General features: G+C 46.7%; 1 protein-coding gene across 1 annotated transcript in view; it reads left to right on the top strand.

Annotated features, from left to right (window-relative positions):
• Positions 1-15,337, top strand: part of LOC144783391 (contactin-3-like) — a 174,949-nt gene that overhangs the window by 117,933 nt on the left and 41,679 nt on the right. The window lies entirely within an intron of this gene.

The raw sequence follows: 15,337 nt of genomic DNA, 5'->3' as shown, positions 1-15,337 counted from the left end.
TTACTCAACCTCAACTAAACCCAACAGCAGGCAATGTGTTTGTTGTTTTCTGATTCATTTTTGTGAGCGTTCAAGGAATGCATGTCAGGGTTAGACCTATTTGGGAATCTCTGAATATTGGAGCGGATCCCTTCAACCTTACCTCAGGTTGATGTCTGTGGAGCAAGGAGTGCCTAGCATAGTGATTGTGTTTGTATATGCTGCTGCCAGTGGTTCATGGCATGTGTTTATTGCATGGCATGTGGTTGGATGTGATGAAGCTAGGTCTGCAGAATGATGTGTAATAATAATAATAATCGCTTTATTGCATGATTAGTTAAAACCTTTGCAAACAAGTAAAACATGTGTTCAAAAACAACGTCATTAAATAATGCTAAAAATTGCAAGTGTATAGTAGTTCCATAAAACTGCAAGAGAATAAAAACTAGTGTGCAAGACAGCCAGTGCGGGGGATCAGATCGGACTGAGTATAACATTAGTCGGAGTGCTAATAAGTGGGGGCACCGGTGTAGTCCCAATTCCTTTGAAGTTAATTATACAAAATTGGATCTTGAAGATGTTTCGGAATGTTACTGGGCGGCTGACAGCCAGTTTTTGCCGGTACCGGAATATAGTTCATCACGACGCTAGCTCTCCTGGGTCGTCGCACCCCGTGAGAGAAATGTGTATGAAAATTTTATGTCGCTGAGCTAGCTGCTGGCCCGAGGTGGCTGCAGGAGAGCGTAGGGGCATGGTAATAGACAGAGTTGCCGGACGATGTCCTTAAGGTCAATGTAGTTGTACTCCTCTCATAAACCAATGGGCGTGGGCTGAAGACCAATTTGTTGGAGTGCTTCCAGGCTTAACTTTGCATTTGCTGCACTCATGAACCGGACAAGGCTACAGGCCAGACGGATATTGCTGCCCTCAAAACAGGCCTTTACTGCTTCCCTGCATGATCGAACCTGGCTTGTGATCAGGAGCGGTTTTAAAAGCTGTCTTCGTTCCGCTCCCAAGCCATTGCAGATGCATAATAGGTGTATTACGTCTTCATTGAGGTCTCCGCACAATCCACAACGGTTTGAAGTGTCTGTGCATTTGCACGGTGGAAGGTGGCCTTTTGCAGGTAGAATTCCCAGTCTCAGAAGCAAGAACCTTTCTTTTGTGATTCTCTAAAAACCTGTTCCTAAGTATGATTGGGGCTTTGTCGCCAAGTAACTTTGAATTACGAACCAGCCGTAAAGATTGCATCTCTTGTGGCAGACAAAGCTGCCCTCAGTAGGAGGTACTGAGGGCAGCTTTGTCTTCCACAAGAGATGCAATCTTTACTGATTTGTTTACCAGGGCCTTGAAACATTTTTGGGATGAGCTGGAATCCCATAGGTCCTGTATAGCTAGCAGCCTGATTGCTGATTGAAGGTAACTCATAGCTGGACTGTCGTTTTTCCTTGTAATTTCCTTCCACAGGTATGAGTTCAGTGTGCCCAACTCAGCTCTCTTTATTTTAAACCAGCACTTGGCGTAGGCACCCTTCCGTGAGATTTGCTGATTTTGAAGCCCAAACTCTAGCCTTATTTGGGCTGGTGAACTGAATTGCAGAAGATTGAATATTATTCTTAACGCCTTGGTGACCACATTGTCCAAGGTAACCTTGTCTCTTCCTCTCATTGGTTTACTGCCATAAGTGATCGAAGGAAGCAGTCACGCTCGAAGCATTTCTAATAATGGAAGAAGACTAGGGCCAGTTATTTTTTGCTTGATGTTTTTTAATGCAACTGCCAGTGCGATCCCTCTACCTTTGATGGTTGCTTTCTGTTTGGAGAATGAGCCGTTTCTCTCAAATGTTACTCCCAGAGACTTGCACTCCTCTGCTGGCTCCAACCGCAGGTCCCCCATTGTCCATCGTGGGTAGCGTTTGTTAGTCCGTTGATTTAATACCACCACTTTGGATTTTTCCAGATTTATACTCAGCCCGTTCTTGTCGGCAAAGATACTTGTGGTATTTATCAAATGCTGGAGGCTGACTGGAGTACAGCTGATTAGAAGCAGGTCATCTGCATATAGGCGGTTTGATAGGGTTAGGCCCCCCAGGTTCGGGGCATGGTGGTTGTGATCCAGCGCTCTCACTAAAAACTTGCATAAATGACTCTATCTACCACCACCAAACTTACACTACAACACTAGGCCCATATCAACAACAGAGCGACTGAATAATGAGGCGATAAGATCTAAATATGTTGTTTTAAACTACCCACAATAAACAAGACCAGCTTGTCATTTTAGAAAGTTTATTTAAACACATCTAGAAAAACTCAGGTTTTGGATTTTTATTATCAAGCATTAGAAAAAGTCATAAAGAAAGGTTTATTCAGAATTAATAAAGAGAGCAAATATGCAAGAAATATTATTCATTAGCAGAAATAAGTAAAATTAAGCATTTCCAAATCCTAACTATCTCACTGTCTCTACCCTCATCACCTAGAAATAAAGCATATAATAAAGACTCCTTTCCTTACATATGTTGTCCATCAGCATAACACGTCCCTCTAGGATCTCGAGCGCAAGCCAAATGTCTGCTGTTTGGTCTGATTCTTATACCCTAAAATAAGCTGAGCTAACTATTTTTCACATTCCAGCAGATGACTACTAGCTCTCCATTGGCTGAGCCACCTCGTGCCACAGTAAATTGTGACATCTCCTTCTCACATGTCCGGGCAAATCCACTAGTTCATTGTTCATGCAAAAGTCTTGGCAGCATTTCCTCAGGCTGCTACAATTTGTAGCGAAAAGGAGTTCAAGCAATGCAAATCTATCACGTCTCTTCCTTCCAACCTTGAGCCTGTCCGTTCTGAACTCCGTGGCACGTTAGCAAATTTCTCCACAGAGTCATCTTTTAGCAGTTCTTTCCAAAACCTTTCAAAATAAAAGCTCTTATGTTTTTCACCCTTTTCAGATTTATTTTCTCTTGTGGCTTTTCATCAACAGGCCTCTTTTCAAAAAGCGTCATTTTTCTGCGCCACCTTTGCTTGCGTCACTTTTTTAAAAGTGCATTATTTTTCTGCAGCCATCTCTAAGCTTCATTTGTATAACTATTATATAAACAAACATAAAAGAGAAATTAATGAAAGAAATACAGTTTGTTCTGTTGTCACCCTCCATTGCTAATAATTAGCCTATTAGTCTAACTTACCTAGCTGTAATGCACAAATAAAGCAGCATTTTATATCTACCATTCTTCATTTTATCCAGCAGAGTTCTTTATGCACCTATATAGAATAGAGTGACACCACATAGACAGGGAAGCAAAATAAGCACATGCCATTTATTTTAAACAGCTGCAATTAGTTGTGACATGACTATAGCCACAATTAATTTATTAATTTTCACAAACAAGGAAATGCAACATAATGCACATTTATCAGCACACATGTTAGTAGCCCTTTATGTAATTTCTCATGTATGTAACTTAAAACTAGGTTGAATTAATATACACATAGCACAAATTGTTAATATTATTAATTAATTATGGAAGTGTAACTTCACGAGCTGAAATGTAATTCATTTCTGAATCTCGCTCCATCAACTCCCTCATCTGGTGATTAACCAATCAACACACACCACCAAAAATTTTAGCAAACATTTTATCTAAGATGAACATGATTCAATTTCACCTGTGTTAGTATTTCTAAAGACTTGTCTCATCAGTTTGCCTACAACTCTCATATTCAGTTTTACAAAATCCCTCCAGATCTATTTCTTTCTTTTGTGTAACATGCAACTGATCTTCAACAAAAGTGTTGCAAAAACTATAACTAATAAAGGTGTCAGTATTACACTATGTTTGTTTCGACTAGGTAAAGCTTTTCTTGTCATAAAACTTCTCCTTGTTAATTCCCCCCCAAAAAAATGACAACTAAAAGTAACTAAAGCAGAATTATTAGGAGCACACATATCAGAGACATCTTACAACATCCCTTAAAGATTGAGCATATTGAACTGTTATTTACAAAAACATGAAAGTATTTTTACTAAGCTTGCAAGGAAAAATAAAACAAAAATTTTAAAAAATGTTGTCTAAATTTTCAAAAAATTTGTAACACCCCCCTTTTTAATTTTGTTTTTTTATATATATATACCCTTAAACCTTCTAACACTTTTTCTTCGACCTTGCGTCACAAGTTATTTTCCAGCTAACACAATTTCTTCGACCTTGTGTCACTTAACACATTTTCTTCAGCCTAATGCCAAAAACAGAAAACTTAAAAATTTAACAGGTAAGTACTTCAATCATAGTCACTATTCTCTTCAATCTTTTCCTGACTGATACTATTTACTTCCACTACAGGTATCACTTCCATTTTCTTTCCTGCTTCACTTTTCTTTTCAAATTCTTTTTGACTTGATATTTCATCAATCTTTTCTTTTGATCTGTGTACCAATTTCAATTTCAGGCTTTCATTTTCTTCTGGCCAGATATCACCTTTTCTTGGTAATTTCTTCTTTGACTTGATCACATTATTTTCTGTTCTCCAAGCTCTTTTTCTCAATTTTCTTACTTGAGAATCTTCATCACCTTCATCAGTTTCAGTGTCAGAAATTTCAACTTCAGACTCAGGTACTTCTTTACTCGGCAGCTTCACTCCGTTAGGAACGTCATCTTTGCAACTGGTACTTGGCAATTCATCTTTTTCTTTTTCTTCAATTACCTTCAACTTCCCAGTTTCAGAATTCCTGTTTCTGCTTTCAGAGCTACTTTTCTGCTTTTCAATACTCTCCTGGTCTTGAATCACAATCTGATCACATTCTTCTTCTGCTTCTTTTTCTAGCAGATCTTCATCATTTTCTGAGTCTTCAGTCACAACTTTCAAGTCTTCTTCATTCAAGGCTTGTTTTCCAATCAAACTCTCCAGATGTCGACCAACCTGTCGATCTTCAAGATCTGGATTCTTTTCAGGCTCTTCTTCAGAATCTGAATCAGCAGTTGTGACACTATCCTCATCAGGATTTTCAGGTGTAGGTACACGAAAAGTATGGCCAGTGTCAATCCACCTCTTCAGTCTTTTGCACTTCACTGCATTTGTCGTGACAACACTAACTGGCCTCCCTTTCTGCCACCTTGGCACTAGACAATTTCTTTTTAGACGAACCTTTTTCCTGACCTTTTCACCTGGTAACAGATCATGTGCTTGCTCTTTTTCTCTTCTTTGCACTTCAGTTCCATCTTCATTAGCCACAGAAGTTACTACATCTGATAAATTTCTGCAGTACTCCAAATTGACACTATCATTGATAGTCATCATTCTTTTCACTGATATGAAGACCTGACTCATGACCTTGCCCATCATATTATCACGTGGTCTTAAATCTGTCTTTTTATCTGGTGTGACATCTGTCCATTTTATACCTGTAGCTAGGCACATTTTTGCATCTCTGTTTATAGTATCATTCTCTTGCTCCCCAACACCTGAAATTTCTAGTCTAAGTGTACATTGGGGCTCTTGTTCAATTCTTCTACCATCTGGTAACTTTGTAACAGTAATTGTATCATTATGTAGCGTAAGAAATGCTTCAACCCATTTTGAAATCAAACAGAAAATCATAAGAACGTAGCACAGTTTGTTATGCAGTGCCATCTCAATGAAATCCATTTGTAATCTGGTGAATGAATCACTCTCCTGTCCTTCTGTTTTCCATTCCCACAACTGTTTTCTTAACTTTGTTCACTTGCTGGCAACACAGCTTGACCATTAAATCTTTTCCAATATGTTCCAAACTATGGTACATTCTGTCCATGTCAGTAATCATGCTGTTTGGTAAAACTACTCTGTCATCTCTGTGTGTCCAAATCTCATCCTCATCTCGCTGTCCACATTCTGCTCTCAACCATGTGTTTTTCTCCTCATGAGTTCCTTCATCTTGTAAATCTTTGACTCCCTGCCATGTTTCAACTACAGATGTTAGTATTAGTGAACTCAAAGCATGTTCATCATTCTTTTTGTATGCTGCACATTTCACGTCAGCAATCCTTTCCACCAACTGAATGTCATCAATCAATCCTTTAATTAAACTTGCATTTCTGATAAGTGAACTTGGGACCAGAGCTGTTCATAATCATGCTCAACTCCATAACCGTATTCGTTGTCAGCAGCATCAGCAACTGTACAGACAGAATATGCTGCTCTCATAAAGCCTACCTCTGTTTTTAGACAAGAGCCATCAGTGAAGTAGACATAACCTGACTCTGGCAGAGGAACATTTTTAATGTCCTGTCTGGGCTCTTTGTGAAATTCTATTACATCCTGACATTCATGATCATTTATCAAGTTTGTTTTAATCTGTTGATCAATTTCATCTATTGACTCATCAGGCTGTGTCAAATCAATCAGATCAATATCAGGCTTCTCACTAGTTGGAACTAGAGTCATCACTCTTTCTTGCTGAGCTGTAATCATTACTAATTCAATTTCAAGTACAATAGAATAATGTTTTTCAGTAAAATTTTGAATTTCAGAATTTAATGGGACCTTTAAAACTGCGGAATTAATTTCATCTTTATCATGCACAGGTACTGTCATTTCTTCCATATAATTCATGGACTGTTTTAAATCAATTGATGAATTTACATCATCAGGAATCTTAATTCCAGAAGTACTAGGCATTTCATCATGCTTTTCTGTCGCGTCACATTGAGAAGAAGTCTGAACTGGGACTCTATTAATCTGATCTAGGACCTTTGGCGTTACATTAATTTGTTCTGGGGGTCTTCTTAAATTTCTGTTCTGATCAATATTTACAACATCATTTTTTTTTTTTTTTTTTTTTTTGAAAATCTGTTTATTAGCACAGTAGGTAAAGCAGTCACAAATACTTCCAATCCCGAAGGGATACAGAGTAATACACATATAAGGTTGCTTAGAACATATAATGGCATAGTTACCTTAATTTTCAATTTGTTGGTGACATTAACCGTCATATTTAATGCAAACTCCCGTCCAAAACCATCCCTCCCCCCTCCCCCAACAGATCCATCCGACACTCACATAACAATATATAATTGGTTAATCAGTAGACCGGGGCACTCAGAGAACCACAGCATATGGCTCTATTCAAATGTCCACATGGATGGAACCAGACCAATACATAAAATATAAAATATAAAATGTAAAATGGGGGGATCCCCCCCCATCTCTCCATCGCGCACCATGGTTAGTGACAGTGCATGTCAGTCCGACCAAGGACACAGTTATTGTGCAATCGAAGAGGCATTAGTATCCCGGTCATCCCCGTCTCCCACTGTTTCAAACATACCTAGTATGGTATACCAGTCCAGAGAAATTGTTTTTTTCCTCAGTCCCCTGTATTCCTCCCTCTGCAGTGCAACTCCCTCCGCCTTACCCCATCTCACCACCTCTGTTCTCCACAACTCCGGGTCAGGAGGCCCAGCCGACTTCCACCTCATAGTGATGGCACGTTTCGCAAGCAACAAGGCCAGATCCGCGAAGCGTGTCGCCACGGTTCTAGTGCGCTGTGAGGGCCCCAACCCCAGTAACGTGCCTTCCAATGTTGGGGATCGGGTCAAAGCACCCACTTCCTGGAGCGAGTCATGGACCGTGGTCCAGTAGTATCCTAGTTTGGGGCATTGCCAAAGCATGTGTATTAGTGTTGCGTCCTCGGTGTCACACCGGGGGCAATTACTGTTCGCATCAGGAAACATCATGTGTATGCGGCGTGGGGTCAGGTAGGCTCTGTGTAGAAGCATCGACTGAATAAACTTGAACTTGGGGTTTCTAGCCACTCTTTTGGGGAACTGAAGAATACGTTCCCATTCCTTATCCCTCAGGGGCCTACCAATATCTACCTCCCATTTCGCTCGGAGTGGCGACAGATCGAAAGCCCTCCCCCTCTTAATACTAACAGTGAGCCACTTAGTAAGGTGGGCGCCCGTGCCCATAAGGTAGTGCATGGTGATGAGAGGATTCGTAGCTGGCTCCAGTCCCCTAGGGGACCACTTATGTGTGATATAGTGGCGAAGGCTAGAGTGTAGCAGGAAGGTGCCCCCAGGGACTCCATGGGCAGCTCTAAAGTCTGCAAAGGACTGTAGGCGGTCATCCGCGAACAGGTCACCCACGTGTGACACTCCGGCGTCATGCCATTGCTCCAGCGAGGCCGTCGATAGAGTCCCGGTAGCCAACGGGATACCCAGGAGCGGGATCGTGGGGGCATAGGACGACTCAGGGGATGTGTACTTTAACGCCTTCCGCCAGTACGTTATCGCCAGTTTGAGGAGAGGTGGGACATCCCTAGGTACAATTGAGTTAGGCAAAAGTAACGTGTGTAATCTCCCCAAATCATGATCCCTGTCCGACATGTTAATCTCATGAAGATTGCGGCCCGCCACCCAGAAGGCCAGCCATTGCAATTGACATGCATAGTTGTAGGCCCGAAAATCAGGCAAACCCATGCCACCGGCTTCAGAGGGGAGCTGCAGCTTGGACAGGCCCACACGCCTGCGGCCGTGCCCCCATACCAGTTCGGTAAGTAGAGAGTCCAGGGCCTTAAAGGTAGCTGCCGGGATCAGGTGTGGCAAGTTAGTGAAGTGGTAAAGAAGGCGGGGGAGCATCACCATCTTGGATATCGCCACTCTGCCAGGTATAGAGAGTGGCAGTGTGAGCCAAAATTGTATCTGCGACTTCAGTGCTCTAATGGCCCTCCCAAGATTACCGTCTATCATCTGATCTGCTTCCCTGTAAATCTGCATCCCCAGATATCTGAAGGTGGTTTCAGCCATCCGGAACTCGTGGGGGGCGAAGGGCAATGGAGTAGTCAGACCAGCGGCTGCAAATGTGAAGCCATATGATTTGGACTCGCTTATGGTCAGGCCTGAGATCGACCTAAAGACCTCAAACACCCGGGCAACAGGGCTCAAATCGCTCCTCAAGTCTCGGAAATATAAAATAATATCATCCGCATAAGCGGACACCATATGCGCCGTCCCATGTCGCATAATGCCAAACCGGGGGGCCATTTGGCGGAGTCTACAGAGCATCGGCTCAAGGGCAAGAACAAATAGTAGGGGGGAAAGTGGGCAGCCCTGTCTGGTGCCCCGTGCAATAGCGATAGGGACCGAAATATGACCTGAGGTGCGCACTCTAGCAGTGGGAGCTGTATACAGCAATCTGACCCAAGCGAGGAATTCGGGGGGTATCCCAAATTTCGACAATGTGTCAAACATGTAATCCCATCTGAGGGAGTCAAATGCTTGTTTCAAGTCTAGTGAGATGCAGCCTTCAGAGCCCGTGTCCTCCCGATCACCGAGCATGAGCTGGGCTAGTCGCCTGAGGTTCATGGCTGTACTGCGGCCCGGGACAAAACCACATTGATCCGAGTGGACTAGTTGAGGTACATATTGCACGAGCCTTGATGCTAGCACCTTGCTCAATATCTTGGAGGCAGTATTGAGAAGGGACAGGGGTCTATAGTCACCCATCTGAAGCCCATCTTTGTTAGGCTTTAAAAGGGACGTGACCAACGCCTGCATAGTCGACTGCGGTAGGGTGGTCGTTCGCAGTGCTTCCAAGTAGATAGCGTGTAATCGTGGGGCCAGTAGTTCTATGTACGTTGCATAAAAGTCGGCCGGTAGGCCGTCTGTCCCAGGGGTCTTACCCTTAGGAAGGGCGCGTATTGCCTGTTTGATTTCAGCTATGGTGATGGTGCGCTTAAGGTCCGTGATCTGCCCCTCTGTAAGTCGAGGCAGGGCTAAGTCCTCCGTAAAGGCCTCAAATGCGACCTCCGGAAGGGGCTGTGGGGGACTGTACAGCGCTGTATAGTATTCCCTGAACGCAGTGTTGATCCCAACCTGGGTGGTGACTGGATTTCCCGCTTGGTCCAAGATTCTCAGAACAGGGTGGCTCACTGGTGAGTCCTTTAATAGGCGGGCTAGTAGGGGGCCAGCTCTATCTGCCTGTGTATGCTGCCTGTTCGTATATTCCCTATAGTCTAGGAGCCTTAGGTCTTCCAATAGCTCTGCGTGTCGAATGTGTGCCTCCTGTAGTGGTGTGAAGGGCGCATTCGTGCCTGCAGCCTCACTTTCTAGGGAAGCCAGGGAGCCCTCTTCCTCCTTTAATTGATGAATTATCTCCCTCTTCCTGCCCATTCCAGTGGCCATGGCCGCCCCCCTAAGACAGACCTTAAATGCATCCCACTCCACTTGACGGGTGCTGGCAGTGTCCGTGTTTGTGGAGAAATATGTTTCTATAGCGTCGGCCAGGGAGGCCCTGAACACTGAGTCTTCAAGAAGATCTGGGGACAGTCTCCAAGTAGGGATGGGGGCCATACGCCTGCCCCATTGCCATGTGAGTTCTACAGAGCTATGATCGGACAGGGTTTTCCCCATGTGTTGGGCCGTAACAATTGTATCCGCTACGGAGCGGGAACAGAAAATGTGGTCAATTCTAGTATGAAGCTGGTGTGGTGGGGAGAAAAAGGTATATTCCCTTTCCTGTGAGTGTGTACTGCGCCATACATCAGTCAGGTCCCAGCCCTCAGCCCAACGAACAAGAGCATCTGCCTGTTTCCTACTCTCAGTTGCCTGTAAAGGGGGATGTGACCTATCCATCGTAACATCTAGCACAGCATTAAAATCACCCCCAATAAACCATCGATGATCAGCCCATCCTGACAGCACCTCATTCACTGTTAACAAGAACTCCGATTGATTAGAGTTCGGCGAGTAAACACAGCCAAATACAACAGCATCCCCGTCCAACATCCCCCGCACAAATACATATCGGCCCTCTTTATCAATTCTATGCTCTAACATCTGAAAGGGGACAGAGCCACGGAACCAGATCGCCGCCCCCCTTGAAAATGCAGAATAAGAGGTAGCAAATAACTGTCCCCTCCATTTTTTGCGCAGCTTAACTGCTTCAGAGGCGTTCAAATGCGTTTCTTGCAGGCATACAATCTGGGTTCCCCTGCGGTTGAGCTGGGCCAAAAGTCTATGGCGTTTCTGGACCGCTCCCATGCCACGCACGTTCCAGGTGCAGATTTGGTAATTGTTAAGCGGCCCCATATCCAATCATGTGGTGCGACTCTGTGAGACTCCCAGGGCCCCATGTCAGATTTGCGCTAAGATAAGGTGAGTGTGTCGTGGAAACAAATAACCCCTTAACAAAAAGGTCCCCAAGCCAACGTGCCCGGGATCCAAACTGTGGTGCCCAACGCGGGCACAAGTCATTGGAGTCCATGTGCAGACCGGGGGGTGACAGGCCTCCGTCGACTGTCATTAAACGGTCTGCATAGGCTCGGTAGTCCTCAACAAAGCGAGGTCCCCACGCAACCCACCAATTGCGAAAAGAGGGGGGGGGGGGGTTATTCAAGTATACATTACCACCCGGAGGGTATCATATTTCCAGCAGATCAGAACTCCTCCGCCATTTGGGCTGTAACTTTCGGGAACAGCGGCAAGCTATCCATTGAGCCGGATACCTCTGTATGGGTGCCAGTGGTGGCGGAGCGCCTGTCGCTACGTGCGCTGGCGTCATGTGCTGCTAGGGCCTCCTCAGTGAGCTGCTGCCGGTGAGATGACGATGGGTGGTCGTCCATTCGAGCATCAGGAGGATGCGTCTTCACAGGGGGTCCATTGGAAGAGTGGAGACCAGGGCCCGAAGTGTTGTGTCTTCTGTCCGAAGTGTCTCCGCGCTCGTTGAGGTCGTCCTCCCGGTGCTCCCCGAGTGGGTCCTGTGAGGTCGGCGGTGTCAGAGTGACCTCCATCCATTCCTCTGCCTCTTCCGGTGACTCGAAGAAGTGGGATTTGTTGTTGTGCATGATTTTGAGCCGAGCAGGGAACAGCAGCGCATACTTCATATTTCTGTCCCTTAACTTGCGTTTGACACCCATGAAGGTGGACCTGGCGCGCTGTACAGTGGGCGTGAAATCAGGATAGACTGAAATGTTCTTATCTTCAAACCGTATCGGTGCCTTCTCCCTGGCTGCACGCAACACAGTGTCCCGGTCTCTGAAATGAAGGAGGCGCGCGATCAGAGGACGAGGGGGCGCCCCTGGTTTGGGGGGCCGGGGAGGCATCCGATGCGCCCTCTCCACGCTGTACAGCGCAGTGAGATCTTCTTGGCCCACTAGTTTCCGTAGCCAGTCCTCCACGAATTGGGTGGGGTTCCTCCCCTCGCTTCTCTCCGGTATGCCCAGTATGCGGACGTTGTTTCGGCGCGCACATCCTTCTGCCTCATCCACCTTATCCCAGAGATGTTTAAGCTGTTTTTCCACTCCCTCCAGCCTCGTGGAATGCTCCGTCTGTTGTGGCACCAGGTCATTCAGCGCCAGTTTCTGCTCCGTCACCCGTTCCGCCAATTTGTTATGGTCCGCCCTAAGTAGTGACAGGCCCGTCGCCATGTTGTCAATACGCGATTCCAGGGCCTCACGGGTCGCTCGTATCTCATTAAGGATAAGGTCCAATTTTGCATCCTGGGATCCTTTCCCAGTCGGCGGGATGATGTCCGCGTTGGAGGAAGCCAGTGGGTCCTCGGAGCCCGTGGACTGCTGGTCCGTCGCAGCGCCTTGTCCATGTGTCCTGCCCCTCGGTTTGCCCATGGCTCTTGTCAGCAGGGTGGCGTCGGAAAGGGCACAGCCGCTCGCCGTTGTCTTCTCCCGTGTCTACTCCGGGCGCCGGACTGCGGTCGTCGCAGGGCCAGGGAGTGGCGTTGTGCAAGGGTGGGAGCAGCACAGGCCCAGAGCCGGCAGATAGCGCGAAGAATCTCTGTCCTTGACGTCAGTTGCAGAACAGGTGGCTCATCCAGGGAGGCCCCGAGTGCAAAGTCGACTGTAGGTTCTCGCAGTACAGATGAAGGAGGTAAGGTGGCCTTCTGCCAGTGTCCAGTGAATCGGCTTTACGCAGGTGCACTACAGAAGTCTGGGCCAGCGTGCGGTGGTAGGTCTGCAGAGCGGCGTCCCTCTCTCTCGCCTCAGCACTAGGCTAGTCGCTCCGCCAGTCAGGTCCCGTAGTCTACCGTTCCCTGCACCCAGCTGGGCACACCGTCCTCCGCAGGGGTGCCGCACCTCGTGGAATCCCAGACGCAGTTCAAGCAATCGACCAGTGTGTGGGCCAGAGAAGCTCCTCCCGTCCGGGCCCCAGTATCAAAATGGCGCCCAAAACAAACTGCCAATGAGGCCTGCAGGAGGGGTCCGGAGCCAGCGGCGCTAGTGTCCGATGTCCGTCGCTGTCCGCCACACAGTCCCGGTCGGCGCAGCAGGCAACGGGCGTCTAGCCCTCCGCGAGGGTTCAGCCGGTCAGCCAGAGAGGAGAGCCTCCGCTCAATATTCAGGGCACCCAGCAGGACGCCGCGTAGTGCTCCGCAGCGTAGGCGGGGGCCGAAGGGTCGCCGCACTCATAGGACACCCCCTCACAATCGAGTACTGCAGCCAATGCCTGCCCCAGGGGTCCGGCGCGGAGCCGGTACCGCACAGGCCCGGGGACACTGTCCGTCCCGGCCGCGGAAACAAGATGGCGCCGGCCCAAGTATACTTCAGGACCGCAGTGCCTGAGGAGGCCCAGAGGGGCCGGGTCCACAGCTCCGAAGCCCGGCGACCGGCGTCGGTCACCCCGCAGTCTCAGCCAGCGCCGCAGGGAACAGGCGCACCTGTGATCCGGTGATCCCGCAGGCGGGCGGCAATCCGGCAATCCGGGTAGGGGGAGCTCCCACTTGGTCCGCCGTCCCCACAGAAGGGAGGCCGGACAGCGCTCAGCAGGAGATAAGGAGGCAGCAGGGTCTTCGTTGGAACAGGGCGCTTTGTCGTGTCCCGTGACCTCGGCTGGTGTCCGTCACCGCACTCGGCGCCGGGTCCCGACCGGACCGCGCCAATCTCTATGGGCAGGCCGGGCAAGCCAACCACTCGAGCCCGAGGCTTCTCTGAGTCCAATAGGCCTCAGCCAGGGCCGATGTTGCAGCAAGTTCGTGAGGCGGGCAGAGTGGGCAAACACCGCTCCGCTGCAAGCAGAACCCCCCCGGGTGCCTCCGTCACAAGAATCAGGTGGGCTGCAGATGGGGGTTTCAGGATATCCAGCAAGTATCGTGGGCTACGGACGGAGCTCAAGAACTATCCGTCCACCATCTTAGGCTCCAGGCCACGCCCCCCCTCTACAACATCATTTTTACATTGATCAATATTTTCTACTCTGACACTTTTATTATTTAATTTCGCTAATTTGGGACTCATTAATTTATTCTCACATTTAACCACAACCTTTTTTATTTTCTTATACCAGGAAGTCATTTTCCTTTTCTTTAGATAATTTGGTAAATGCACTCTCTAAATTTGCCTTGCAGCGTTTGCTGATCAATTAATTAATTATTTTAACACTATCAAGTGTAGAAAAACCTTATAATTTGGTCAATTCAATATATCTCCTAATTTACCTGTATCACTAATTTTAATAAACCTGGAAAGAAAAACATGAATTTGCAAAAACAGCAATATAAAATATTTATTTTGTAGCAACAAACACCTAAATGTCATTAGCTATTTTTAAAAAGTATTTATTTGTACTTACACACCTTTCTGCATCAACAGCTGTGGAAAAAGAAATCCTGATGTGTTTGCTTTTAATTTAAATTAATTGTTCTACTGTAAAAATCTTCTGACCCCTTTAACAAAATTTTTTGCTCAAATCTGCTTTCTTCTGACCCACACACCCAGGAATCTATAAATCCTTTATTTCAAATACTGTAGCCACTATAATGCCTCAGCTTTTCATAGCGCAATTGCTAAAATGTTTGCAAATCTATGGAGGCACTAGCTTTAGGCAAAATTTTAATGCTAAAACACTTTTTAATAAAATCAAACAATGTGCATCAGCCAACAATAGCACATAAATGTTTGGGCCAATCAATGCAGCCGTTACAACGCTTAGCCAATCATAGCGTTTCGCATCAGCCAATCACAGCGCTTCCCCTGCGACGCCCAACCAATCACAGCGCATCTTCCGCTGTGACGTGTACGCTGTTGCTGGTGTTTCCCCTCGCACTCTCACACCCCAAGCAGCCCTTTCCCACAAAATGCGCTCTCAACCACAATGCAGAACACGAAGCGCGATACAGAAAAACCTTGTCCTTCTTCTCACGCCCAACTAACCAAACCTGGTATATTTGTAAAAATGTAAACAATCTCGGCAGACAGCAAACGCGGCACTTCAGCCAATCACAGCGCGGCTGCAAATGCCTCGGCCAATCACAGCACGGCGCTCCAGCCAATCAGAGCACTGCTTTCGTGAGCTCAGCCAATCACAGCACGGCTGCAGCTACAACGTTACTGCTACTGCTGCAGTCTCTCTTCTCTCGCGCTCAGC

The sequence above is a fragment of the Lissotriton helveticus genome, chromosome 9 (genome assembly GCF_964261635.1).
Source record: "Lissotriton helveticus chromosome 9, aLisHel1.1, whole genome shotgun sequence".
Taxonomy (NCBI): domain Eukaryota; kingdom Metazoa; phylum Chordata; class Amphibia; order Caudata; family Salamandridae; genus Lissotriton; species Lissotriton helveticus.
Note: the sequence above shows the minus strand (reverse complement) of the source record. Positions and strands in the feature narration are given on the sequence as shown.